The sequence below is a fragment of the Dysidea avara genome, chromosome 3, assembly GCF_963678975.1.
Source record: "Dysidea avara chromosome 3, odDysAvar1.4, whole genome shotgun sequence".
NCBI classification, from domain to species: domain Eukaryota; kingdom Metazoa; phylum Porifera; class Demospongiae; order Dictyoceratida; family Dysideidae; genus Dysidea; species Dysidea avara.
Window position 1 is genome coordinate 47029531 of NC_089274.1, and position 13465 is coordinate 47042995.

At 39.3% G+C, this 13465-nt stretch overlaps 1 protein-coding gene across 1 annotated transcript in view; it reads right to left on the bottom strand.

Annotated features, from left to right (window-relative positions):
• LOC136251323 (uncharacterized) overlaps positions 1-13465 on the bottom strand; it is an 86660-nt gene that overhangs the window by 48400 nt on the left and 24795 nt on the right. The gene's annotated exons all lie outside the window — the stretch shown is intronic.

The window sequence follows — 13465 nt, forward strand, 5'->3', positions numbered from 1 at the left end:
TGCATTTTAAATTATCCGTATGACTACGGTGGGGGTAGTTGGAAAAGGCGGATACGGTCGGACACGGACGCGGACACGGACACGGACACAGACATTTTCAAAAAGGACTTTTACATTTATATAACAGTTATTTTTCATACCTAATGCTGTTTTTACAGTAGTCTTCGCCTCCAGACCCAGGCGTCGATCTTTTCATAGCGCTTATCCATTTATAAGCGCACGTGCGAAGGACTAGACCAGCACTCCACAGCATTCCAAAGACCATAATGGTGTTGTACACATGTTCTAAAGTCTAATACAGAGTTATATAGTTGTAGAGATTAGCTTGTATGCCCCATGCAACTTAGCTTAGCAGGCCAAATCCACAATCTTACGCCTTTTAGTATAAGGCGCAGGCGCTTATACCAAGTGTTGAGGATTTCAAGGACCTGGCCTACGAGATTAAGTTGGGACATACTAGATTAATCTCTGTGACTCTGAATTAGATTTCTAGAGCACGTATACAACACTATAATGGTCTTTAGAGTGCTAGTCTATCCTTCGCACGTGCGCTTATAAATGGATAAGCGCTATGAAAAGATCGACGCCTGGGTCTGGAGGCGAAGACTACTGTAAAAACAGCGTTAGGTATGAAAAATAACTGTTATATAAATGTAAAAGTCCTTTTTGAAAATGTCTGTGTCCGTGTCCGCGTCCGACCGTATCCGCCTTTTCCAACTACCCCTACGGTGGGGTCTATTCTACCATAGATAATAGAGTAAAGGGATAGGAAACGCAAGCGATTTCCGGTTTGATTTCCGTTACGCGTGACTTGAAAGGACAAGACAGTTTTGTGATAATTAGTGTTCTAAGCAGCGTAAATAGTAATCCAACAGACTACAGTAAGTATTTAGGCCAATGTGAGAGATTTTGGCGAGAGAATTCAGACCGTAGATTTTGTAACAAAGCGTATCGCATTAACCGTGATTGTTACACGCTGTCACACTTTCGCTCATCGTACCTTCACGCCTCGTCCATACCGCTTCTTTTATAGCCGGTTCCACTTTCGAATCTTGTGGTAAGCTAGGCGTGTCACCAACACAGTCTTTTACGGTCGCGTTGTACTGCAAGGTGGTTTAAACTTTTGGTTTAAAATGGAAGATACTTAGTCGTTTCTTCAAGCAACAGTTCCTGTTTTGCTCCGATATTTCCTCTGGTTCCCTCTGTTAAATGGTAAGGAATAGGTTTATCACAGTTAAAAGGATAGAATATATTTACGAATAAAGTAAAGTGGTTTAAAGTAATTTTTGGGCCGTTTTTTTCACTTTCAATCTCCTTTACTTTTGCGTATAACTTCCTTGAGGGTTGGTACCATCCTATTTCCCTCGATTACTTACTTGAGTTCACTGTAGCGAAGTTTCACAGTCGTTGGTTACAAAATTCTGTCGTTACAACAATTTGTTTCTCTTTGATACAAGCGCAGCAAGCGTAACGAGTATGTTCGTGACGTACTACACGGAATTCCAATAGAAATGTACGTATTTTGTGACATCACGTTATTGCGTTTCCTATCCCTTTACTCTATTATCTATGATTCTACGGAACGGAACGGAACGGAATGATGGACTAAACTGCGGAACGGAATGCTTTCTCAGATTGAAGCTTGCAGCTTACCATTGCTGTACAAGTTATCAGTGGCACTTCCAGCAGCTAATCAAACGTACCCCAAGAAAGATAAAACGAATTTAAGGATCGATTGTGGGTTCTTGTTGGTTGTCATTAGTAACGAAGTACTAATTGTGGGAATAGCTGACTCAGTGATTTCATCTTCGGATATATCAAGTAGGGAACTTAATGCATGACTTGTTTTTACTAGTATGTGAGTTATTTTTACTTAGAATGTACAGTCTGAGGCCCAGCCTTTCTAATCGGCATAAATCAGTATGTGTATAGCTACACTACAAAGGAAACAAGTATGGTGACAAGCTGAATCAACTCAGTCTAAGCAGAATCTGAAGGAATTTTGTGCAGTGTGTGAGGAACAAACATTCAGATACCTCAAGGAGGCTATATTGTGTGAACATCAATGATTCATTAACAGAGTAGTGGACTATTGTCAGATATCTCAGCCTGAGTACTGAGTTGAATTCTGGATGGGGTCTATTTTACAGAATGAAATGCTTTCTGAATCAACTTGCAGCTTGGCTAACTGCTATCATTGCTGAAATTGCATTTTATCAGTGGAACCTCCAGGAAAATGGAATAGGATAATTATAAAACATTAATTAAGTGATTGTTTAGGTAATCATGACTTTATTCAGTCTAATAAACAGAATATATGGTTGATTGAGTGAGGTATCACTTTCAGAATGTTCAGACGACCAGTGATGAGATGCATGGATTCATCGAAGTTTTGTTGTGGTTTGAGACATTAAGTATCCAAAAGCAAACTGACTGTATAATATTAATTCACTTTCTTTATATTTTCTCAATTTTGAGCCTGTATACAAATAATTGAATTTTCCTTGTCAATAGAAATCCTAGAATAAGATGGGAGAGAAACTTATCTTTGTTTACCTATACTGTACAACCAAGAGTTCGTAATACTGATTTGTATGGGGGAGAGTGTCTAACTCTCAGTATGGCCTGTACAAACACCCTGAGTAAAGTTCACCTTTCATCAAATCAACACCTTTGCTGGGGGGTAGAAAACTGTTGATTAGTATTGCTGAAGAAGGTAAAGCCTTTGTTCTGAAATAAGGCAGAGGTGTTACTTTAAGCAGGGTGTTTGGTGAATGCATTCAAGTTAGACACTCTCCACCTTATTATGAACTCTTGGTACAACTTCAAAGGAAAATGAAGAAAACATACAGATGAATCAATAAAATCACTACAGTAAGGTGAATTACAGACTAGTGAGATCTTGGTTAATTAATGACAGTGGTTGGAGATTAAGTGTGGTAGCTTCTTGTTCTTGAATATGTTGCAAAGTGGAAGTACAAATCAAAATGGGATATCAATTTCATTATGAAAAATTTGTATACATAAATAATCTGGCATTACTATTTCATTTGTCCTCCACTTAAACATGCTACAACAGTACTAGTGTCAGTACATTGGCAGTGAGTCTACCTTGAAATTTCAACTCTAGAGTAGATCCAACACAGGACAGCCCGCACTGTAACAAATACATGTGATCCCATTGTAATTTCATGGACCAGCTGGACTGGGAATCACTTGAAAATAGACGAACAAATTTAACCTGTTTTGTTTGAAGTGAAGCATGTGAAATGTTACACATAAGAAATCCTAGGATTCTTAGGTGGTATGTAATTAATGTGTGTTCCATTTCAGGTCTGACTATATACATTGAAATTACACACACATCCTGGTCCAAATCACGTTTGCCTGGTGGCTACGGGAATGGTTTCACATGCGGCTTATAATAGAGATTTGGCTGATCTTGGAGTTTTGGCATTTAGCCTGATTCAAGGCTAGTAGTCAGACACATCCTTGAATTGTGCAACAGATAAAATCAGCTCACTATTGAATATGACATTAGTCCATTGCACCAGCTGTTAATATATAAATAACTTCATGCATACACTTCAGTGATGTTTGCAGAATATACCCTCCTTGCGGTCTGCCAAAATATTTGCTCCTCACACACTGCACAAAATTCTTCAAGGTTTAATTCAGCTGGCTCTTTCCTGTTACCAGTATCTTCCTGCTTGCTTTATTTATACACTGACTTATGACTTGAAGACCGGCCCAGACTGTTTTCTAAAGTCTAAATAAGAAAAACAGCTCACATACAGTTCCCTTCCGTATGGATGAACATCACTGATACAGCTCATCCCACAATAATACTTCGTTACTAATGACAACCAACAAAAACCCACAATCGATCCGTTAATTCTTTTTGTCTTATGTTTAATCACCCACTGGAGATGCCACTGCTAACTTATAAGGGAAGTTTCAGCAATGGTAAGTTGCAAGCTTCAATTTGAGAAAGCGTTCCGTTCCGTGGTTTAGTCCATCATTCCGTTCCGTTCCGTTCCGTTCCGTTCCGTAGAATAGTCCCCACCTATGACTACACGTGCACTCAGGACAGGCGCCGCCATACGATGAGAATTGTCTGGCTATTATTACAGGGCCGGAGGAGGGAAAATTGAGTTGGTCAGGCCATTGACTATAATGTTGAAACTGCTACTATATACATGCCAATGAGAGAGGAGCTGTTGCACAGTGTGCGAAGTGCAAAGCACGAGCATTCTAGGGGGGTCTGGGGGCATGCCCCCACAGGAAATTTTTGAAAATTAGACACTCAGATATGTAATTTTAGTGATATTTCACTGCTAGCTAGCTATATAAATATGCTCTAGCCTATCTGTTGTTCCTCAGACTTTCTATACTATGTATAATTGTAGACCTGACATACAGGGGAGACAGCATGAAACTTTGCTGTATGGTTCATTTAGTTATAGCTAGCAATTAGAAGTTCAAGGGGGGTCTGGGGGTGCAACCCCCAGGAGCTGCCGAATTTTTGCAATTTAAAGGCTTGAAAATGCCTCAAAATTTAAAATTGATGCTAAATTTTAAAGTAAAACTAGCTAGCAACTTGCAACTTTCCCCCAAATTTCACAGGGAACCCATGCAGCATGGCCCCCTTAGCTAATTACTATACAGTGGATTCACACAGCTACAATAAAAAGCTACACAGCTACAAAAATACAGTATACTACTATACTGGTTTGTATGAAGTGAACGGATCATCACGTAAATATACTGGCGAGACCAATCAGTATTCGAAAATGGCGCGGTGTGGGTGAGACTGAGAGTTTGCTCAGTATCTCGACAGAACGAGTAGGTAGTTGAAGAGGACTCAACATCTCATCCAGATGGCCACTATGTAATGTATGGGTGTACAGCTTCTTGCCGCGGAATGAGTCATCTGGTTTGTCACGTCGGCGTACTGCCAGCCCTTCGCCCAGTAAAAGAAGCCAAGAGAGACAAGCCAAGGAATGCTGATGATTATTTTATGAAGATTGAATTGTGATATAAGTGCTGGTTTAGAATCAAAGAAGGCGCCTGCCTTACACGTGATAAATGCCAACTGTCAGCACACGTGATACTGTACGTAGAACCCACAATCATTTCTGTACAAAACGATACGAATGCTATGCTGTGCTGTGCTGTAAGGTAATTGGAGATACTATACGTGTAGTTCTGCGCTTTAGTTATAGACTGAGCTGAGAAACTAGGTAACTACTTGTGTCATGCATTTTCAATAACATCTGTAAAATGTACGTAGCTACATGTAGATGTGATCGTCCAAAGATTGTATGAGAGTAATGTAGTCCGAGCTGGTCAGCTAGTTGGTTCAATTCCAGATTATTGGTCCGGCTCAGGCCTGACCAACCGGACCGTCTCCTCCGGCCTTGTATTAAGTATGTAAATGTATCCTGCATGAGTGCATTGTGTGAATTTACAAACAATCAAACATATACAGTATCATGCCAGTAATTACCTAGTCTGTTCTTAAAGGTATTTAGTGATTCAGAATTTTTTATTATTATTATTGTTTACTGAGCAGTCAGCCCGGCTGGTGTGCTCAGGAATCACATAAACAAATACATTAGGTACAATAATATGATTGGAGTCTAGCTGTAAATAGATCAGTATCTGCAATTTCAATTGTGTCAGTTGGTAGTATGTTCCACTCGTTTATCGTTCTAGAATTTACTACTTGATAAGGTAAATCGTTTCAATTCGGATCACTCTCACTGAAAAACAATTTCTTTGGCTGAATATACTTGAAAACGGTTTATATATTTGAAGTTGTGGCCCCTTGTGCTGTTAGGGGGCATCTCCAAACTGATTTTGGTACGTTTAACATCATAATGACGCTACTCGCCCGTCCTTAGCGTCACACTATGAAAATAATGCATTGGCAATAGAAGCACAAAACATTACCAAGACACACGATAGTGTGTCGTGCGGCCCAAGAAGCCGGCGCGCCACACCGTGAGTATATTGACAGGAAGAAAGAAAACGTCATTTTCACACCTTTGTATCTCGGTGATACCTCATCCGATTGGAACCAAATTTGCTGCAGAGTTGCCCGCCAGCTAGGGGAGTCTACATTCCAAATTTGAAGGAAATCACTAAAGCCATTTCCGAGATACGAGTCGCCAAAGTTTCGTTTTTTTTTCTTCGTCTTCTCGCACACTTGCAAAAATTGCTATAAAACGCAAACGCGTACTCCGATCGCCTTGAAATTTGGTACACAGAAGGGACGTCCAAAGGCGAATCCTAGCATCAAATTTGGTGCAACTCCGATGAATGATTCAGGAGTTATGACCGATTATTCGCGTAAAACAAGATCGATTTGTTGTCACGCCTACAGGGTAAACCGCTTCATGGAATGAGTTGAAAATTGCTATGTAGATGGAGTAACCATCGTAGGAGTGCCTTTTGGTGGTTAGAAGGAAATCGAGATAAAGACCACGGAGATATGACACAAAACCCAACCTGTGTCACAATTACGCGATCGATTTTAGGAATAAAAAAGGATTAGTTTTCACGCCTACTAGGCAAACTGCTTAGAGCAATGAGCTGAAAATCGGTGTATAGCTGGAATAATCTTCATTGAAAGTCCTTGCAGTAGTATAGAAGAATTGGATTACAAACCACTGTGTTATGATTCGAAAGCCAACTCCGTGTAGCAAATGCGAGATCGAGATACTCTAATAGAACAGTCACCTTAATAGAGCATTCAGCTAATTTATTTACTCCATTATAGAATTCTATTACATTACAGGTTATTCTGTAGGGAGTTCAGCTGCAAACAGTTAATCTTATAGACAGGTCAGCAAGAAACAAGTCACCCTATAGAGAGTTCAGCTACAAATATATCGCTGTAGTGATTCAGAACTTTACAAGTCACACTGAAGAGAGTTCAGCTATAAACAAGTCATGCACCCTGTAGAGAGTTCGGCTACACTCTCTAGAGAATTCAGCTACAAACAAGTCACTGTGGAGAGAGTTCAGCTGCAAAGAAACTACCCTGTAGAGAGTTCATCTATACAAACAAGTTACCCTATAGAGATCACCTGCAAACAAGTAATCCTGAAGAGAGTTCAGCTACAGACAAGTCACTTTATAGTTTATACAGTGTTCAGCTACAAGTAAGTCACTCTGTAGATAATTCAGCTACAAGTAAGTCACTCTGTAGAGAATTCAGCTACCACCAAGTCACTCTGTAAAGAATTTTGCTACAAACAAGTCACCGTGTAGAGAGTTTAGCAACCAAAATACTACTCTGTAAAGAGTTCAGCTATACAAACAAGTTACTCTGTAGAGAGATCAGCTAGAAACAAGAGAGAGTTCAGCTAGAAGAAGTCACCCTGTAGAGAACTCAGCTGCAAAGAAACCCTGCAGAGAGATCAACTACAAACAAATCACCCTGCAGAGCATTCAGCTATAAACAAATCACCCTGTAGAAAGTTCAGGTACAAACAAATCACCCTATATACAGTTCAGCTACAAAAAAAATCACTCTGTAGAGAGTTCAGCTACAAAGAAGTTATGCTACAGTGAGATCAGTTTGAAACAAGAGATTTCAGCTACAAACAAATTAACCTGTAGAGAGTTCAGCTATGAACAGATCATCCTGTAGATAGTTCAGCTAGATACAAGTCACCCTATAGAGAGATCAGCTAGAGGAAGTCACCTTGTAGAGAGATTAGCTAGAAAAAAGTTGCCTTGTAGAAAGTTCAGTAACAAAGAAACCATCCTGTAGAGAATTCAGCTACAAACAAATCACCCTGTAGAGAGTTCAGCTGCAAACAAACCACCCTGTAGAGAGTTCAGCTACAAACAAATCAACCTGTAGAGAGTTCAGCTACAAAGAAGTTATGCTACAGTGAGATCAGTTTAAAACAAGAGATTTCAGCTACAAACAAATTAACCTGTAGAGAGTTCAGCTATGAACAGATCATCCTGTAGATAGTTCAACTAGATACAAGTCACCCTATAGAGAGATCAGCTCGAGGAAGTCACCTTGTAGAGGGATCAGCTAGAAACAAGTCACCTTGTAGAGAGTTCAGGTACAAAGAAACCACCATGTAGACAGTTCAGCTGCAAACATATCGCCTGTAGAGAGTTCACACAGCTAGAAACAAATCACCCTGTAGAGAGTTCAACTAGAAACAAATCAACCTGTAGAGAGATCAGCTCGAGGATGTCACCTTGTAGAGGGATCAGCTAGAAACAAGTCACCTTGTAGAGAGTTCAGGTACAAAGAAACCACCATGTAGACAGTTCAGCTGCAAACATATTGCCTGTAGAGAGTTCACACAGCTAGAAACAAATCACCCTGTAGAGAGTTCAGCTACAAAGAAACCATCATGTAGAGAGTTCAGCTGCAAACAAATCACCCTGTAGAGAGTTCAGCTACAAAAAGATCACCCTGTAGAGAGATCAGCTAGAAGAGGTCACCTTGTAGAGAGTTCAGCTACAAAGAAACCATCATGTAGAGAGTTCAGCTGCAAACAAATCACCCTGTAGAGCATTCAGCTACAAAAAGATCACCCTGTAGAGAGATCAGCTAGAAGAGGTTACCTTGTAGAGAGTCCAGCTGCAAAGAAACCATTATGTACAGAGTTCAGCTGCAAACAAATCACCTTGTAGAGAGTTCAGCTACAAAGAAACCATCATGTAGAGAGTTCAGCTACAAAGAAACCACCATGTAGAGAGATTAGCTGCAAACAAATCACCTGTAGAGAGTTCAGCTAGAAACAAATCACCCTGTAGAGAGATCAGCTAGAAGAAGTCACCTTGTAGAGAGTTCAGCTACAAAGAAACCATCACGTAGAGAGTTCAGCTGCACACAAATCACCCTGTAGAGAGTTCAGCTACAAAAAGATCACCCTGTAGAGAGTTCAGCTAGAAGAAGTCACCTTGTAGAGAGTTCAGCTACAAAGAAACCATCGTATAGAGAGTTCATCTACAAAGAAACCACCATGTAGAGAGTTAACCTGCAAACAAATCACCTGTAGAGAGTTCATCTAGAAACAAATCACCCTGTAGAGAGATCAGCTAGAAGAGGTCATCTTACAGATAGTTCAGCTACATTTCAAGTCACCCAGTAGAGAGATCAGCTGCAAAATAATATCCTGTGGGGAATAATGGGCATGTAATAAATATATGTATATAATTTGTATAATTACTAATAAAATCAAAAATAATTGATGTATTAAATATCTTCTTTAAGTTCTTTTCTTCTTCCTGTGGTAAAGAAAAAACACATGGGTTAAAAAACCCCAAAGCCAGCCATTGGCCGGCTTTGCAGTATACAAATACAAAAAGAAGTGATATCTAATCAAAAACAGCCAAGCTGTAAAAAAAGGTGCGGCCCCCAAAAAGGCCATGGTGAAAAAAGATGTGAAAGCCAAGGTGGCGGCCAAGAAATGGCTGTGATGGTAGGTTAATGGTAAAAATTTTAATAACGACAATTCAGGTGAATTTTGTGCCGCTTGGTCTTGGCACCCAATTCACCTGAATTGTCGTTATTAAAATTTTCACCATTAACCTACCATCACAGCCATTTCTTGGCCATGCACCACCTTGGATTTCACATCATCTTTTTTCACCATGACATTTTCGGGGGCCGCACCTTTTTTTACAGCTTGGCTGTTTTTGATTAGATTTTCTTTACCTGAAAACATAGTGTACAAACAGTATAACTGCTTAATCACGTCACTTTCTCTATTCCTAGCTGTTTACACTATAACTGCTTTAATAAAAATTTATAACGTCATGGGCTGAACCCCCCTCCCCCTTAACGTCATTATGACGTTAAGCGTACCAAAATCGGTTTGGAGATGCCCCCTTATATGTTGCTGGATGGATGGAGAAGGGTGGATGTGTCCATGTCAAACTGATTGTGTAAAAGTTGGTAGGTAAAAATCATGTCACCTCTCTTACGTCTGTATTCCAAGGATGGTAAGTTTAGGGATTTCAACCTCTCTGAGTATGGCATGGCAGCTAGTGATGGAACAATTCTAGTAGCTCGTCTCTGGACACTTTCAACTCTATAAAAGGGTCCCCACACTAGATTACCATATTCAATGATAGGCCGAACTATTGACTTATATAAAACTGGTAGCATGTCCGTGAATATACTCAAAAGACTCAGTGTAGTTATTTACTATAATGATAGAACTCTGTTTGCTTTTTGTGCAACTTTTGATGTTTGTTGATGGAGTTTTAGTTGTGTGTCCATTTGAATGCCAAGATCTCTAACACTATCAATATTTTCGATAATTATGCCATTCAATGTGTAGGGCCGGGGATCTGATAGTGGTGTGGACCAATATGGAGGACCTTACACTTGGTAATGTTGAATGATAAAAGCCATTGCTTGGACCAGCAGAAGAGAGCAACTCAGAGCATCAACGTCCTTTTGCAGTTCTCTAACATCTAAAAAGTTTGATATCGTTAGCAAATAACACAAGGGAATTCTTAATTATAGTAGGAACTCTTAATTTATATTCCCAGGGTGTTGACCAGTTTTGGGAAAGGTCATTTTCTTATTGGATCGTGTGTGTGATCTGTGGGACAATCTACAATCAACTGTTGTGGAGGATACTACTATACTCTTTCATCATTACAAAGACCACATCAATTAGGTTTCAATTATACTTCATGACTAAGGCTGACTTACACTTGGACTTACAGCTATCTAAACCTATTGCATTTCAGGCTGATGATCATAGTTTTCTTTTCCTTTTGTGTAGCTTCATCTGATGTAATTGTTTATGTGTAGGGACCCGCCGATTATGCTGGCATAATTATGAGCATAATAGGTACCTGAAAGCATTGAGCATAATGCTAGCATAATAGGTAGAATATTTTGTAACAGTATAAATTCATGCTATAAAAATAGCTATCACAGAAAGATCGATATACTCTAATAGAACAGTCAGTAACTCTAATAGAACAATCACATCAATGACTGTTCTATTAGAGTATATCGATCTTTTCTGTGATATGCATTTTGACAAGTAGGGTTTGTGCTTCAGCCACTTATTATTTAGGCAGGTTATATAGAGCCGGTACCGGTTACACTGTTTTGCCGGCTATTTTGCCGGCAGTGGAGGGTATAATACTTAGAATGTTACGTGCATTAAAAAAAAACTTGTACAAAAAACCTAAGAAAGCGAAAAAAAAAATTGTCTAAGCGGGGGTTCGAACCCGGGCATCCGTACTCATAAGCAATGTTTGGAACGATTATACCACCGGTGCTGCAGCTAGTCATATGATTTAGTTTCTACGTTATAAACATCCGACTGAAGTGACTTCTATGTGAAGAAGAAACCAAAGCTGAACCCTAGCCTACCCCTAACGCTAAGGAACTACTTTTCGCATCCCCTAAAGTTGAATGCTCGGGGCAACCTACTAGACGCGTGCCCTAAAGTTGAATGCTCGGGGCAACCTACTAGTGCCGGCACAATAGCCGTTAGTGTTTGCAAACCGGTACCGGCTAAATATACACTTCGTATTAGGCATCCATAAACTGGAAATTATTAGCAGTGCATGGGAACCGAGGCATAAATAATTGGGCATAATTTGAGCATAATAGGTAAATTTTGAGCATAAATTCAGGGGCGTAGCCAGGGGGGGTTCAAAGGGTTCGGACGAACCCCCTTTTCAGAGTTAAGAGATACTCTAATAGAGCAGTCAATTACTCTAATAAAACAGTTACAATGTTCATGAGGCAGTGTAGCTTACCTATGAAGCTATAAATAGGATTTTATTTTACATAACAGACATGATATAGTTGGTAAGGATAACTAGCTATTATTGTCGTGACCTTTTTTTTTTTTTTTTGGTCTTCAACTGGTTTTCAGCAAGTTTTTGTGGTCTTCAACTGTTTTTCAGAAAGGTGCCCCCCCTCTTTCCAAACTCTGGATCCGCCCCTGCCTCTACTCGCTATTGCGAATGGACTAGAATACACATGTTTACACGTGTACACGTGTACACGGCCCCAGACCCCCGCTGTGGAGATTCTATACTTAGGGCAGAACCCCCCTTTTGGAAATCCTGCCTACGCCCCTGAAATTTAAGCATAATAGGTAAATTTTTGAGCAGTGCAGCATAGCATAATAGGTAAAATTATGAGCATAATCGGCGGGTCCCTATTTATGTGTTGTGTGTATCTTTTTGTTTTGTGTGAGGAACACTTTTACAGGCATTGCCTTCTGTGTACCAAGTATTTATACAAAACTGATAACTCATTATTAGCTACAACCACTTTGTTACAATGATCATTTCAAAAATATCCCAAAATAGCTGTAGTAAACCAGCTATATAGCATGGATAAAAAAATTGCATGTAAGATGATCTTCCTTCATCACTTTTTATTGTAGTAGTAGCTAGGTGTTATGAGTAATATAGCCAATGATCAAAAGAGTGCATAAAATTAAAAGGACCTCCACCTCATCTGCAAACTTAAGTGACTAGTTAATTTTGTCAATTCTTCATGTATTATTATAGTGTAAAGTTGCACCAATAATCGGATTGGTAGTCTGTAGAGACTGATATATATTTTAGCTGTTTTCTACCATAATCAGAAATCTGTTGTAATGGGTTGTGGTCACCAGATTATTAGCCTATTCAGCTTCAGCAGCTGCAGTACCACTGGAGGGCCAGTGTCAAAGGCTCTGGTATGTATTTACGTAGGCTATGATTTAATTTGTGGTACCAATGCTATATAAGTGACTTTAGAGCACTAGCCCACTTGACTGATTAGTAGCTTTGACTTAATTGAGGCATGTGTGCAACCTCATAAAAACATAGCATGAACCACAATCTACTAATTCGGTTTTTTGGGCCATGCTCTAAGCGTCATGCCCTTTGGAAGGGAGCATAATAACTAATTTATTCACTACTTCTTGGCAAATATGTAGTATCAGTCACGTGGAGTTGTTACCCATCTCTCTCCCCAGATGTTCTTTTAATAGTTTTTTTTGCCACCCCTTATATTACAGCTGATTAAGTTGATTATCAAATTCAGCTTTAGTAGACTAAATTTGAGGGCAGCTAATTTTTAAAAGTATAATTTTGAGCATAATAAGCTGAACATCAGCTGCTCAAAAGCATAACAGGCTATTTTCAAAACATATTTGGCTCAAGTCTAGCATTAAGCATAATAGGTAAAGTAAGTATATATGCAAGTACCATAAAAATGCTTTTATCAAAAAAAGATTGACATACTGTAGTAGAAGACTCATTGTAGTTAAGTTTATCCGCTTTTGATTACAAGCTGAAAGTTACCATATTATTATTATTTAGTGAGGAAGTGTTTTATACAGTACCATTTTACAAAACACATGTATAAAATTGAGCATAAAGGGCAGTATATTATTTTTTTGAGTACTGCAGCTAACACAGTATGTAAAATTAAAAGCATATAGTAGGC